This window comes from Pavona decussata, unplaced genomic scaffold (genome assembly GCF_977016875.1).
Source record: "Pavona decussata unplaced genomic scaffold, jaPavDecu1.1 SCAFFOLD_84, whole genome shotgun sequence".
Classification (NCBI taxonomy): Eukaryota; Metazoa; Cnidaria; class Anthozoa; order Scleractinia; family Agariciidae; genus Pavona; species Pavona decussata.
This window is the reverse complement of record NW_028145502.1, coordinates 5660564-5674326: the sequence shown is the minus strand read 5'-3', so window position 1 is coordinate 5674326 and position 13763 is coordinate 5660564. Positions and strand designations below refer to the sequence as shown.

At 36.9% G+C, this 13763-nt stretch overlaps 1 protein-coding gene and 1 pseudogene across 8 annotated transcripts in view; one reads left to right on the top strand and one right to left on the bottom strand.

The window, feature by feature from the left end:
- Positions 1 to 13763, bottom strand: part of LOC146475616 (ras-like protein 1) — a 230397-nt gene that overhangs the window by 22384 nt on the left and 194250 nt on the right. The window lies entirely within an intron of this gene.
- LOC146475621 (BRISC and BRCA1-A complex member 1-like) lies at positions 228 to 8405 on the top strand (annotated as a pseudogene). Its single transcript, XR_014865924.1, has 4 exons — positions 228 to 254; positions 413 to 562; positions 4061 to 4147; positions 6953 to 8405. The product of XR_014865924.1 is annotated as a BRISC and BRCA1-A complex member 1-like (transcript).

Genomic DNA, 13763 nt, shown 5'->3' with positions numbered 1-13763 from the left:
TTCCATTCGCCGTAAAGGATTGAAATTTGGTAACATGAGTAAGAAGGTCATATTCTACACGAAAATGCAAAAAGATGGAAAATGAAATTTTCGTCCCAGGGGCACTTTAAAATTCTGAATGGAAGCCCCACCCCTTCCCCCCACCTCCCTTCCCAAAATCGAGTGCCCCAGCTCTCTGAAGCAAACACCCTTCTGAAAATAAAGCCCCTAGAATGTAAACCTGAACTATGTTAGCTCACTATTTTTTAAAGGCTGTTTTAATTTACAGTTGAGCCGAACCAATTTTGAACAGAAATTTCATGGGCTTGGATCCCTCCTAGAAGGCCAAACTTTCCCCCAGAACTAAGTTCTGCAGCTCAATAGCTCACATTCAGAACCTGATTGTATTCTGGCAATTCTTACCTTTAGTTAGTTTTTTTTTTGTTTCACTTGTTGCAGAAAGGAAAACATAACATTACCAGAAGTTGAAGATATCTTGCTGCCTCCTCCGTTTGTTGTCCGACTTATTTTAGTATGTGGACGCTCACAGTGTATGCCTCAAATGTCTCCTGAGGCCAAGCAGGTTTGTTTATTTTCTTTCACTCTCTGTACGTACTTCCAAGACCAAAACTTTGTTTTAAAATGTATTGAGGAGCAAGAATGAGCAGCTAAATAGCTTTCACTTGAATAGATTTCATCTGCAGGCTCAAAAGTTAGAACCACCTTGCACAGCATAATAAACAGCACAGCAGGAAAGTACTAATCAGTAGCTTTTATTTGAATGGCCACACTTTAGGATTTCATCCACATACTCAAAAGTTAGAATCATCATTGTGCAACACAATAAACAGCACAGCAGGAAAGTACTGCTCAGTAGCTTTTATTTGAATGGCAACACTTTAGGATTTCATCCACAGACTCAAAATTTAGAATCATCATTGTGCAACACAATAAACAGCACAGCAGGAAAGTACTGCTCAGTAGCTTTCATTTGAATGGTCACACTTCAGGATTTCGTCCACAGACTCAAAAGTTAGGTCCACCTTGCACAACACAATAAACAGCACTGCAGGAAAGTACTGCTCAGTAGCTTTCATTTGAATGGTCACACTTCACGATTTCATCCACAGACTCAAAAGTTAGAATCACCTTGTACAGCATAATAAACAGCACCACAGAAAAGTACTGCACAGTAGCTTTCATTTGAATGGTCACACTTCACGATTTCATCCACAGACTCAAAAGTTAGAATCACCTTGTACAGCATAATAAACACCACAACAGAAAAGTACTGCACAGTAGCTTTCATTTGAATGGTCACACTTTAGGATTTCATCCGCAGACTCGACCTTATTTCGCATTTTCAATAACATAAACGAATAGAATTGGTTGGCCTTTGGGTGAACCAGCTGAACATAGCCAACTGCCGATACTTCAGGTGCTCACCGGTCATTTCGCTACACTGCCGTTTAATTTGAAATGGGAATATTCTCTTATGTTTGAGCTCAATTCAGTTCTCACACTAGCCTGTGAACAGACTCCCAAGTGCGGGTTTGGGCGAAAAGAAAACTCTGTGAGCAGGGCGAGCGGAGCGCGGTTTGGGGGCCCCCTTTCCGAGCTCGATTTTTGTCTTCGCCCTATACCACACTTGGGACCCTGTTCTCTCATCAACAGTGTGAAACGCAGAAGCAGCTAACTATAAGACAATTTTTCACCCCAACTCACTTTCAGAACGAGAAATAATCACATTTTTATACCTAACGTTGTGTACCTCATTATGGGAAATTAACGCTCCATTTTAAATTAACGCGAATTTTAAAAAAAATCGCGAAAATTTTCTGTGAGCGTTCATTTACGCGCTGTTAATTAAGTTTGATCGATTTTTACTGTGCCTTTGAGTTGCAAAAACATGTTTGTATCGACGGAACTGTTCAATGGTTTGGTATTGTTAACAATTACCATACAAGTATAATAGACATAATCTAGTATTTGTCATATTTCCTGTGGATGGCTTGGATGGAAACAGATTACAACTTGAAAAATTTGGCCAATTTTTTCAACTTCTTCCTGTGTATTTTCGAAAATTTGAAAAAAATTGATTTTAAGAATTGGTTCATGCTTAGCGTGCGTATATCGAGTTATGGATGCACGCGGGAAGTTTGGAGAGCACGAGAGAAGCGGAAGAGTTGCTCGAGGCGTAGCCGAGAGCAACTCTAGCTTCTTGAGTGCTCTCCAAACTTCCCAAGTGCATCCATAACTCGATATACGCACAGCTAAAAGCATGAACCAATTCTTTTATAACATAGTGAAAATAAAGTAAATGATTCATGGAAAGCAGGTTTTGATCCCGGTTAATTACAAGATTCTCTGTACAAAACAAAAACAAAAGGCGAAAACGGTTTCTCATATCGGTTTAATATTAACGTTTCATCAAGCTTCAAGCTCTATAAATATACATTTTTTATGGTGTTGTCTCTCTGTAAAAGTGTTTTAATAACACAGCGCGCGTATGCTTCCCCCATCTTGCACAGGTCATCGGATGGACGCACGGCCGTGCGTATGTTGAGAAATGTACCATGATGACGCCAATAGGAATTAGATTAGGATGCACGCGCGCTATGTTATAAAATAGTTTGTTTTTGTTGAAATAATGAGTTAATTTTTCCTTCTGGTGTCCTACAAACAATTTTATGTCAGAGAAAATTAAAGGCTCTATGTTAAATATTTGAGTAGCTTTGGTGAAAATACAGCTAAATTTCCGTGACAGAGCCCCTTTAATTTCCATCATTTTAACCTCAAATTCTAGGTCCAACCCAGACATTCTTAACACATAGAATGGTCACTCTCAGAGGTGGAAATCTCAAAATCTGTCTCATGAGTTTCCGCCGAGATAGATAGTGAGTGGTCAGAACATCCTTTCTCCACTGAAAACGAAACCTCCTCTGTTCTCCCTTAAAATTTCCAGACGAGTTTCTTGAATCATTCGTATTTCAAAGCCTAATAGGTTTTCGTTTGAAAACATATACTTGATGCGTAAACATATACTTGATGCGTTCTTGCCTATCATACACACTAAAACGCTCGAAAATACCGATGAAAACGGAGGCTTTCGAAAACGGTTCCAAAAGTGGAGACGTTTGAAAGCGCATCGTTTTGAAAACGATCCGTTTCTAGTGTGGGCAGGTGAAAACGGAGACAAATACAAAAACACTTGTGTGGATGAAAATATTTTGTTTCGTTTTCGCCGCGATGAAAACGGATACTTTTGAAAACGCGTTAGCGTGGATGGGGCCTCAAATAAACGCAAGCATTACGTAAGTAATGTTTAAAACACGGGCAGCAGTGTTTTATTGGGATTTAAAACCACGAGGCGCAGCCGAGTGGTTTTAGACCCGATAAAACACGTACTGCGAGTTTTTTGATCGGCTTCAAAAACATTCCTGGAAAAGTGTGTGTCAAGAGAGTTATAACAATGATGCGTTTGTGAACGTTGGAAAATAGCATACGAGAAAAACATTAAACACCGCATACTTAAAAGGAGGAGGTTTTTAAAGGGAGGGGTTCACGGTTCTGCGCATGTCCATGAATCAAATACTTTTTCGCCTTTGCTCGCCATGACGCAAGCCTGTTTAATTTAATTCGTTTTTGAACCATTCGGAAGGCGGAATAGGTAACTCGAGTGGTAATTTTTTTCATATGATTGCGTTATTTCGCATGCAAATAACTGTAAACACATCAACCGTGGAATAAATCCTACGGGTCAACGCTAAATTCAATATCGACAATATGAGTATAATCCACTAGCATTTTCGGTGAATTTTGGTCATCAGTCATTTTGCTTGGACTAATTATAGAATGTGATTACTAAAGTACATGTGAGTGGGATTTTTAAGGCCATAAAGTTGATAAGAAAGGGAATAAAGCATTTCGATTCATGCACATGCGCTGAAATGTGAACCCCTCCCTTTAAAACCACTCCACGTGATGTTTTATCGACCATTTGATAGGTCAATGGACTTATGAATTATTAAAGAGTTTTGAATTTCCTATAATAGGGTGATTCGATTACTGTTGTTTGCAGATACTCTCTTCACTGCTAGAGTCTCCATATTTCTTCCTCGATGTCCTGTATGCCCATGAGCTGCCGTCGGAGCTGAATCTTTGTAAAGTGAGTAAAATGGATTTGCTTTTCCTATCTAAATGCAAACTAATCAGCATAAGAACAGTTTGATCTACATCTGAAAAGCAGTGAGGTTTGTATCAAAACAAGGTCACCCACAGCCTCGCTTCCAATCCAAGGCCAAGTCACTAAGCACACAACTGTAAAATGGCCTATTTGTACACAGCACAGGGTCCGAGTTGTAACATGTCCAAATCTCACTGTTTTGATAAAGCGCAAGGGGGGGAATTCCAGCTCCCTAATGTCAAAGAACAAATTCTTCTATCTTGTACCTTTACTTTTCTTCTAAAAGTGCTGGAGAGAAGTTATTGAAATATCAAGAAAATTCACCTTGGGTGATCAGATCCTTAATTCTCATGACCTCAGGGCTTGAGTAAGCATTGAAATTACGAGGAGAAATTTGAAGCTGATCAGTGTTAGGGCTTAAAGGGTTAAAAGCAGCTACTACGGCGACGGCAATGAGAATGTCAAAAACAATGGAATTTAATGTAAAAAAACGACGGCCCTGCACGTGCGTTATAAATTTTGGTTCATTTCTTCGCCGTTCGCCGTGAAAAAATCAAATTGAAGGTTTTGTGGAGAACGTCCGCGCACGACGGTGAATTTCTTATTCTCTGTCTTGACTTGAACGCCCTTCCTAACAATTCTCTTTCCGAATAGTTCAGCCACATTGTACAAGTTGAACGAGTTAGAATAATTGCGAAGCAGTTCCAGAAATGTGAACTTATATTTTCAAGCGACGTTTTTGTTGGCGTTGTCCTCCGCTAGCGGGGCGTTTTTTTCTGGCAAGATTTTTTAGCATGTGCGAAGTTGTTTTTTTTTATAAGTTTTTATAAGTTTTATAAGTAGTATTGATGGATTATTACGTAAACTTTGCAATGTGAAGTAGTAAGGTGCCTTTTAACACATTGTATAGTAGTATTGATCGATCGTTATGTATATTTTATAATGTGAAGTAGTTAGGTGTCCCCAATTAGCCTTCATCCTAGTACGCTAGAAGCTACGACACAATAAGGACGGTGCGTACTAATACAGAGGTATTTTTGCGCAGTTTATGACTATGCGGGAAAAGCACATCTTAGCAAGGGTTATTGGAATCAAAAAAGAAAATTGGAGGTAACCACGCATTTTTTGGAGATAATTAAGCAACAATAATTCTAAAAAGCGCTAAAACACAAAGCAATGTATGGCATTTTTTTCCAAATTGAAGCTTTATTATCTCCGAAAAATGCATGCATGGTTACCTCCAATTTTCTTTTTGGATACCAAGAGCACTTGCTAAGTTCTGCTTTCTCCGCGTAGTTTCAAACCACTCAAAAATATCCCTGTATTAGTAGGCACCACCCATAGGAAACCCGAGTATCTCGAGATGCGCTGATCGTATGCGCAGTAACAAAAGTAGGCACCGTCGTTAATAAAGTTTTCATTTCATTTTATTGTCATTTCTCTGGTATTCATAAAACGGATTTGGCTTGTTTAGCGTCCCCCTACGAAGCAGACAAGCCAACTACGCGAAATACTGGAGACGCAAACGACTTCGTATATGCTAAAAGACTTGTCAGAAAGTAGCAGTCTGCTAGCAGGGTATTGGCGTTGCCGTTGTGGTTGGTTAAATTCCTTTATTACTACATTTCAAAGGTTTACCTGTGTTGTTAACACTGGCATAAAAGTTGCTAGAAAGTAACCGCATCGGTGAGGATTTGTCATACTCTATCTTTTACGCTATTTACGGTTACACTTCTCAGTACTAAATCATGTTTTTCCACACGCATCTGTTTTCAAACGTAAGTTTTTTCTGTTTTAAAAAAATTTCTCTTGACACGTAGCGTTTTTGAATCGTTTTTGCCCGTACGCACGTATCCGTTCTCTTTTGAAAACGCAAAACATTTTTTAAGGTTTTTGCCTGCCTTCCAATCGTATCCGATGAAAACGATCATCGAAAAAACGATGGCCCTTGAATTCAACCTCGTAACGTTTTCGTTTTTGCAAAGTTCTGTTTTCACCAGACACATTGTGCGTATAGACGGAGGGCCAATTGATCAGTTCGCAAATAAAGAGTTGCATTTTAAAGTTAAAACGGATATGTGCGGCGAAAACTAGATACAGTCGAACCTCCCCTTGCGACCACCTCTCTTGAGCGACCAGTTTTCCAAAATACCAAAATTTTCCTAGTCAAGTCACTATAGTTAAAACCTCTCGTAAGCGACTACCTCTCATAGGCGACCGTAACCACTTTTAGGGATGAGAGCTTGCAATTTTATTTTGTCTTTAATCTCCCGTAAGCGACCACTTGTCACATATTACATTCTCATATTTATCCCCTATCGAAAGTTGGACAATTTGCCAGTTTGTGGTAACACGAATGTCAGAATCGGAGGTACCAGGTCGGGTGTCCCAAAATATACTTGTCCCATTTGCCTTATTAGATATTTTATCATTGGCAAACCATCAACTTGGATACTGAAATTCTTTGGGAATATAATTTTGGAAAGTTTAAAAACGTTTTTGTGGCTTCTAAATCTCTGGAATCACCTTATGCAAATGAGTTCAAAATTTAGACCCCTTGTTCTCTGACCTCTCGTAAACGACCACCTAGGCTTGACATTTTGGGTGGTCGCTTACGGGAGGTTTGACTTTAGCAACCTCTTATATGAGTAACATTTTTTTTTTAACTTTGAAAGTCACCTATTTCTGTTACGTCCTTGCCAACTTGTTTTGATCAACGCGAATTAAGTAACCAAAACGTGACATCCCCTATCTGATTTAAGGACGCATAATTTTCTTGATTTGTAGGAAATCTATGATAACTTCTGTGATATGGACGAAGAGGAAGAAGGAGGTGTTGGAGGTGTCACGCAGCACAACTCGTCTGTTTGATCACATGGCTGCGTTACTTGCTCATCCGTTACATAGACCCAGACAGCGTGACACGTTCTACAAACTAACACCAAGAGGAGATGAAGAGTCGATCTTGTAGCATCTGTGCAATACAGTCTCTTGCTCAGTCGTTAAGTAGGTTGTCACGCAATATTTTTCTCAAGTTGTCATAAAATGCTCTTATCCACTGACACACGCAGAGGACGCAAACAGCGACACGAAGGAGTGTAGCTCTGAGAGGTCCAACGAGTGTGTCTTTTCTCAAAACATTAACACCATGGGATGAAGAATCTATTTTGTAGGAACAGTACATTAAATTTCCTTCACATTTGTTATTATGTCTGTTGTCACGCTTCTTCTTCATCCTGTTATCACACAACGCTCGTCCCCACCGACCTGGACAGACGCATTGCGTGACTATCCAAGGAGCGTGGCACGTCCTTAAATTTAATACCATGAGTTACAAAATCTATCTTGTAGCAGGTTCTTTGCGGTTATTTTTTGTTTTATTAATGATTTTCCACCATAATATAACTAATATAAGTATGATATAATTTAGGTAACTTAGCTTAATTGGGGAGGCGTAATCATGCATAAGCTATAATAATAATAATAATAATAATAATAATAATAGTAATAATAATAATAATAATAATAATAATAATAATAATAATAATAAAAACAATAATACAGTCAACTCTCTCATAGTGACCACTTCTTGCAAGCGACCACCTCCCATAAGTGACCACTTCGTAAACAACCGTTTTGTTTCTCAGTTAAATACTGTTTCAAGAGCTCTCTCATAAGCGACCACCACTCAAATTTCTTAAGGGACTGCGACCACTTTTTAGGCCAGAAATTACACATATTTTTCCAGTAAGCGACCACCCAACATAATCACGTATGATCGTTAGCAAATCATCACTCAGAAGTGACAAAAGTTCAATTTTAATGACGCTACCCCGGACTGCTGACAGATAATACCAGTTTACAGACAGAGAAGATGGCTATAATTATGTCTGTAGGTAAACGGGAATTGTTAAGTGATCTGTTCCAAAATGTTATACAAAGTTTGATCAGAAGAATGAATAGATGTAAAAAATCAAATAAACTAGTTTCTATTTGCCTAATTTTAGCTGCTAGAGTAATATTTTTTCTGTAATTAATTAATTAATTAATCTAGTATTAGGCTAATTTTGTTGATCTTTCCCGTAAGCGACCACCTCCCATAAGCAACGACTTTGTCGTGCCCCAAGGGTGGTCGCTTACGAGAGAGTTGACCGTAACAATAATATTATCGAGAGGGTCCAACTCACCAAGGCGGTTTTCAGTGGAACCCTCAGAAAGCCCTTAGGAATAAATTAAAGCTTTTTTTGGTCTACCCTGCCACTTTATTATTATTATTATTATTATTATTATTATATATAGCATTTATGTAATGTTTAAAACACGAGCTGAAGTGTTTTATTGGGATTTAAAACCACGAGGTGCAGCCGAGTGGTTTTAGACCCGATAAAACACGTACCGCGAGTTTTTTGAACGGCTTCATAAACATTCCTGGAAATGCTTGTGTCAAGAGAATTTTTAACAATGATGCTTTTGTGAACGTTGGATATTAGCCTACGAGAAAAACATTAAACACCGCATACTAAAAAGGAGGAGGTTTTATCCGGTTTTAAAACCTCTGCACGTGATGTTTTATTGACCATCTGATTGGTCAATGAGCTTATGATTTATTAATTACTTTTTAAAACTTACCATATGATCTCGTCTCTATGATCTAACAGAGTAAAGAACAAATAAATAAATGAATAAATAAATAAATATAAAAACACCAGTGATCTCTTTATATTTTGGGCTATTTTCATGTTAGTTATATATTTTGCCCTGTCTGCTTATTGATGGTAACATTCATTGCAACATTGTCCGTGGAGTGGATCCAAAACATCTTCAACAATGTATTGACCAAAATTATTATTAACAAGAGGATAAAAGCTCAAAAAACACTTACATCAATTTTAGCTCATTTAGCATTGAAGCTAACATTTTGCACAGATCCGAATTACTGCCAATTATTTTGTTTGGGAAAAATATAGAAGTGAGAACTTAACACGCGAAGTACATTGTGTTGGGATGGCTTGGAACTTTCTCTAGTTTTTCATTTGCTTTTATTCGTCGGAAAATATTCACAATAAAACGGGTATTGACTAATTAAGGGCGTGAATATAAGTCATGGTTCATATATTTAATTATAAAGAAACCAGACATATCGGAGATTTTAACAAAATAGTTTTAAAATGATGCAATTTGTACTTTGTGGTTTATGGAAGAAAACCATCAATTTTCTCATTCAGACAAGGAAATTACTATTTTTTGCCCTTGAATGGGACAAAACTAAACACTTTTTTGATATTATCTGGGAATGATGTGAATTTTTTTGTATAACAATTAATTTTTTTCGATACTGTATCCTGCATTTTTTCCATTTTTTTTGTCGTGTGGTTGTTTATCAAGAACATTTCCACTAAGTTGGATTGCTTAGCGGTTTCACAACCTTGAAGGACGGTGCCTCTTTTTGCCGCTGCGCATACTTTCTGCGCATACGAGATTGTCCGCGAAACAATAATTTCTAAGAAGGCTATATACCTACTACTTCAAAATTGTTGATGAGTATTTGTGTAAAGAAGATCTTAGCAAGTGCTATTGAAACTGAAAATGAGAATTGGGAGTAAACAAGCATTTGCTTGAGATAACGAAGCTTTAGTTTACAGAAAAACGTCTTAGGCTCGACTCTTGTTGCGAAAACTTGAATTTCTTTTTTCAGAGTATGCCTGTGTCACTGAATAAGTAACAAATTCTTAATGCCATATATTGTTATGCATCTCAACGCTTTTTAGAATCTCTGAATAATGTGTGGTTACCTCCAATTTCCTTTTACCATTTAAATAGCCCATGCTAAGATTTGCCTTCACACAGTCTTAAAATGCGCAAAAATACTTTTATATTAGAAAAAAAGTGTTTAACTGTGATGTTACTATATTTTCTTTCTTACGTATTGCCCAGATACACTGCATTGTGAACGAATATCGATAAAAGTGGTCCACATTCTTGCTGATTTAGCGAGTTTCCTAGCTTAAGTAATAAAGATTTCAGTAAAAGATTAACAATATTATTTGCTCATGTCTTACACACCGTCATTGCTACATGAAGATGTTTGATTCTGCCGAAACACTTAATCAACCAAAACATCGTAACAAAAATATTGTGGTTCTTTATAAGTTATACTACCTATTGTACACAGAGGCTTAAGAAAGATTCGATTAATTTTGCTGTCGTTAATTTGGTCGTTTTCTGACTACCTAACCAGTCAGACGTTAATTTCTGTGAAATTTTTAAGGCTGGCCTCGAATTTTCGGAAATTCTTCTTGAACCTTACATCTGCATCTTAAAACGTTATCTCGGTGGAAATCTTTTCATTCCATGCCGAGGAATAGTCATTGCGGGAAATTCATCGTTAGATATCTTTTTTTGAAGTTCTATTAAAATGCAGTATATATCTTACCATCAAACGACTTTATTTCAATTATGACACTGTTTTAAAAGTCAGTGCGCAAAATAAACGTTTTTTATCCAGTTTCAAAGGCAGTATTCATTTCGTTTGGGGGAAATCTTGCCAATGTGTTTGCTCTCTGAAAATATGGACGTTCTGAACCCTCGTATTTCTATTAAAGTCCATTCCGAGGGGCCTTTTCTGTTCCAAACCCAAAAATATAGCAAAGAACTAAAAAAATGACAAAAGTGACTTAAAAAAACCAACCTTATGATTGATTCTGCCAGCAGATACATCTAGCACCGAAGCGGTAGAAATCAATAGAAAGACGGCAAGGCTGTACGCAACCATGTTGCCTCTTCGATCAACACACAGTTGTGAGTTAGCACTTTTCATTAATCTGTCTTTAACACAAAAAATAATGTGATATTTCTAATTACAATCTATTATTATTTAAGAACTTCCATCACATTCACAGACAGTTTGACGTCTGAAAGCCATTTTCATTACTTGTTTTAAGCTGTCGCTTGAACAGTTGAATAAACTATAATGATACTTTTAGCTTCACGTAAATCTGTTATCATTTTTTGTTATTTGCTTTTGTTAATTTAATGACTGATTAGCAAGAATTTGTCAAAGAATAATTTGAGGAAAATAGTATGACTTATGACTGTCTGATTTTCTGACTCTTTTATTCTAGTCTCAGATTTCATTTTTACGCTAATTTCAGACCTCATGTTGTAATTAAAATATTTTGGAAACCAAAATCATGAACTCGTTTCGTTGAAATTTATCAGTGTTTTCATTGCTGGCGGTATCGGCTTTAATACAATATTTTTTTCCGTTGACCTAACTTGGATTTGTAAATAATGCGCGCTGGAAAATCATAAACGAGTTGCACAGGATATTGTTGTATTGGTCGTTCAACACATTTTCTATTCATCTGTGTCTAATTGATTAGATGTTGGAAATATCTGACGAATATGATTCTTTGAAAAAAAATTTTCCGTCTGCGCGGCTTCTATAACTGCATTAATGCTTCTAAAAGTGACTTAGTTTTAGATTCTCCTTTCACTTAATAATTACTAAAGTGAACGTGTAACCGTGAGTCACGTGTTTAAAACAGATTAATTTTCTCGCTAAAGGTTAATCTACCATCGCTACCATGACCACAAATTAAAAAACCCTTAAAATTGAAAGAAGCAGCTTTTTTTACATTAAGCAAACAATTAGGGTATCCTTGAGAATATGGATAGATTTTGCTCACAAATCATTTTTGCGTTTACGTCAAAGAAATCTAAACATCCGACATCCAATTAGGATTAAAATTCATACATGTCCGAAATTGAATGTTTATTTTCTGTGTCAACACAATAGTGCCGGCCGCTTTTTCATTATTCGCACTGACGTAGGGTCTTTTATTGCTATTACATCTAAAGTCATAGGCTGGAATCACAAGTTATCAAATTTAAAAAAGGTATGTTTCGTCAGAATATCGCCGTCATTTTGGCGAAGTTTTCCGACTTTTTGTTCGCTTACCTGCCATCTACACACACTCACACCTTTTCGTTTTATGTAAAGTGTAAGACACGAACAGCGGTGTTTTATGTAATGTTTAAAACACGAGCATCAGTTTTTTATCGGGATTTAAAACCACGAGGCACAGCCGAATGGCTTAAGACCCGATAAAACATGTGCTGCGAGTTTTTTGAACGGCTTCATAAACATTCCTGGAAATGCGCGTGTCAAGAGAGTTCATAACAATGATGCTTTTGTGAACGTTGGAAATAAGCATACGAGAAAAACATTGAAAACCGCATACTAATAAGGAGGAAATTTTATCGGGTTTTAAAACCAATGCACGTGATGTTTTATCGACCATTTGATAGGTCAATGGGCTTATGAATTGTTAACGAGTTTTTGAACTCTTCTTAAGGCATAGACGGAGTTCTTTTCGCAGAGTGGTCAGCATGGTTAAGAAAATAATAAGTCAAAATATTGTTATACTTCTAGTTCTCTCACATCCTTCGAAGAAGTACGTTAAACAAAAGATGTATAAAAAACTCCAATAATTGTGAGAAACATGGAAGATGATATCTGTAAAATTTTTAGTGGTTCTCTGAATCAGTAGTCGAAATACAAAGACCTGAAAATACAGGAAGACCTGTGGATAGTTACTGACTACTCAAACTCTAGTGAGTATTGTTACTTTTGCAGTTTAAAGTATTTATTGCTAGTTCGCTATCCTGCAGATAAAAAGTGAGTGCGCAAGATTTTTACGATAGTCCTATAATTTGTGAAGAATAAAGGCATATGTCAAATTTAAGAATGAGATTGTGTGGAAAACGTGCCAAAAGCATTGGTTGGATTACATTTGCTCCGCTGGATAGCGACTTATCCAGTGGAAAAAGTTATCCGTTCTTTGAACAACTGAGGCCTGGTTTTCGTAAGTTTTTGTTTTTGCCAGTATCTCTTAGAAATAAAGTGACTAATGGCACAGCATCTTGTTATCCACTTGCTTGGTAAATACTAAAACAGTTTTTTTTACCTCAGTGTCTGACAACGCGGGTGAGTATTTATCTTACATCCTCACTCTTCCCCTCGTCTTCAACGAGCCTTACAGATGATTATGGTGTTCCACTGCTGAGTGTTTTGTTTACTTCGACGTTCCGCTAACACGCAACACCCAAATCATGCCGAAGTTTGATCCCTTTTTCCAAAAATGAATTTTCAACTATTTGTGACAGTTCATTTTTAATCATGTTGAAATTGGAAAACGGTGTTAATAATAATAATTAATTAATAATTAATATTTGTATGGCGCAAATTAGCATGTGCATATGATCAAATGCGCCTAACAAATTGTATATGTAAAAAATAAAAAATAATTAACTAAATAAAATATTTGCCTGCGAATAGAATTTTTGTTTTTCTCTCTGGTCTTGTTGCTTGTAGCCTACGTGTAGCCGTACCCACCCCCCGAAGAAAAACGGGAGGAGGGAACATAACATTTTTGTGTTTCATTTTGAATGCCTGCAAAGTGCCTATTTCTCCAAGACTGACCTCTGTATCCTTTATGTTGTGTTGTGAAAAAACAGATTATGTTAATTAATAATCAAACATTTTACTTTAATTTGTTTTGTAGGTTGCTTTTGATCGCTTATACTCTGCTGCTTC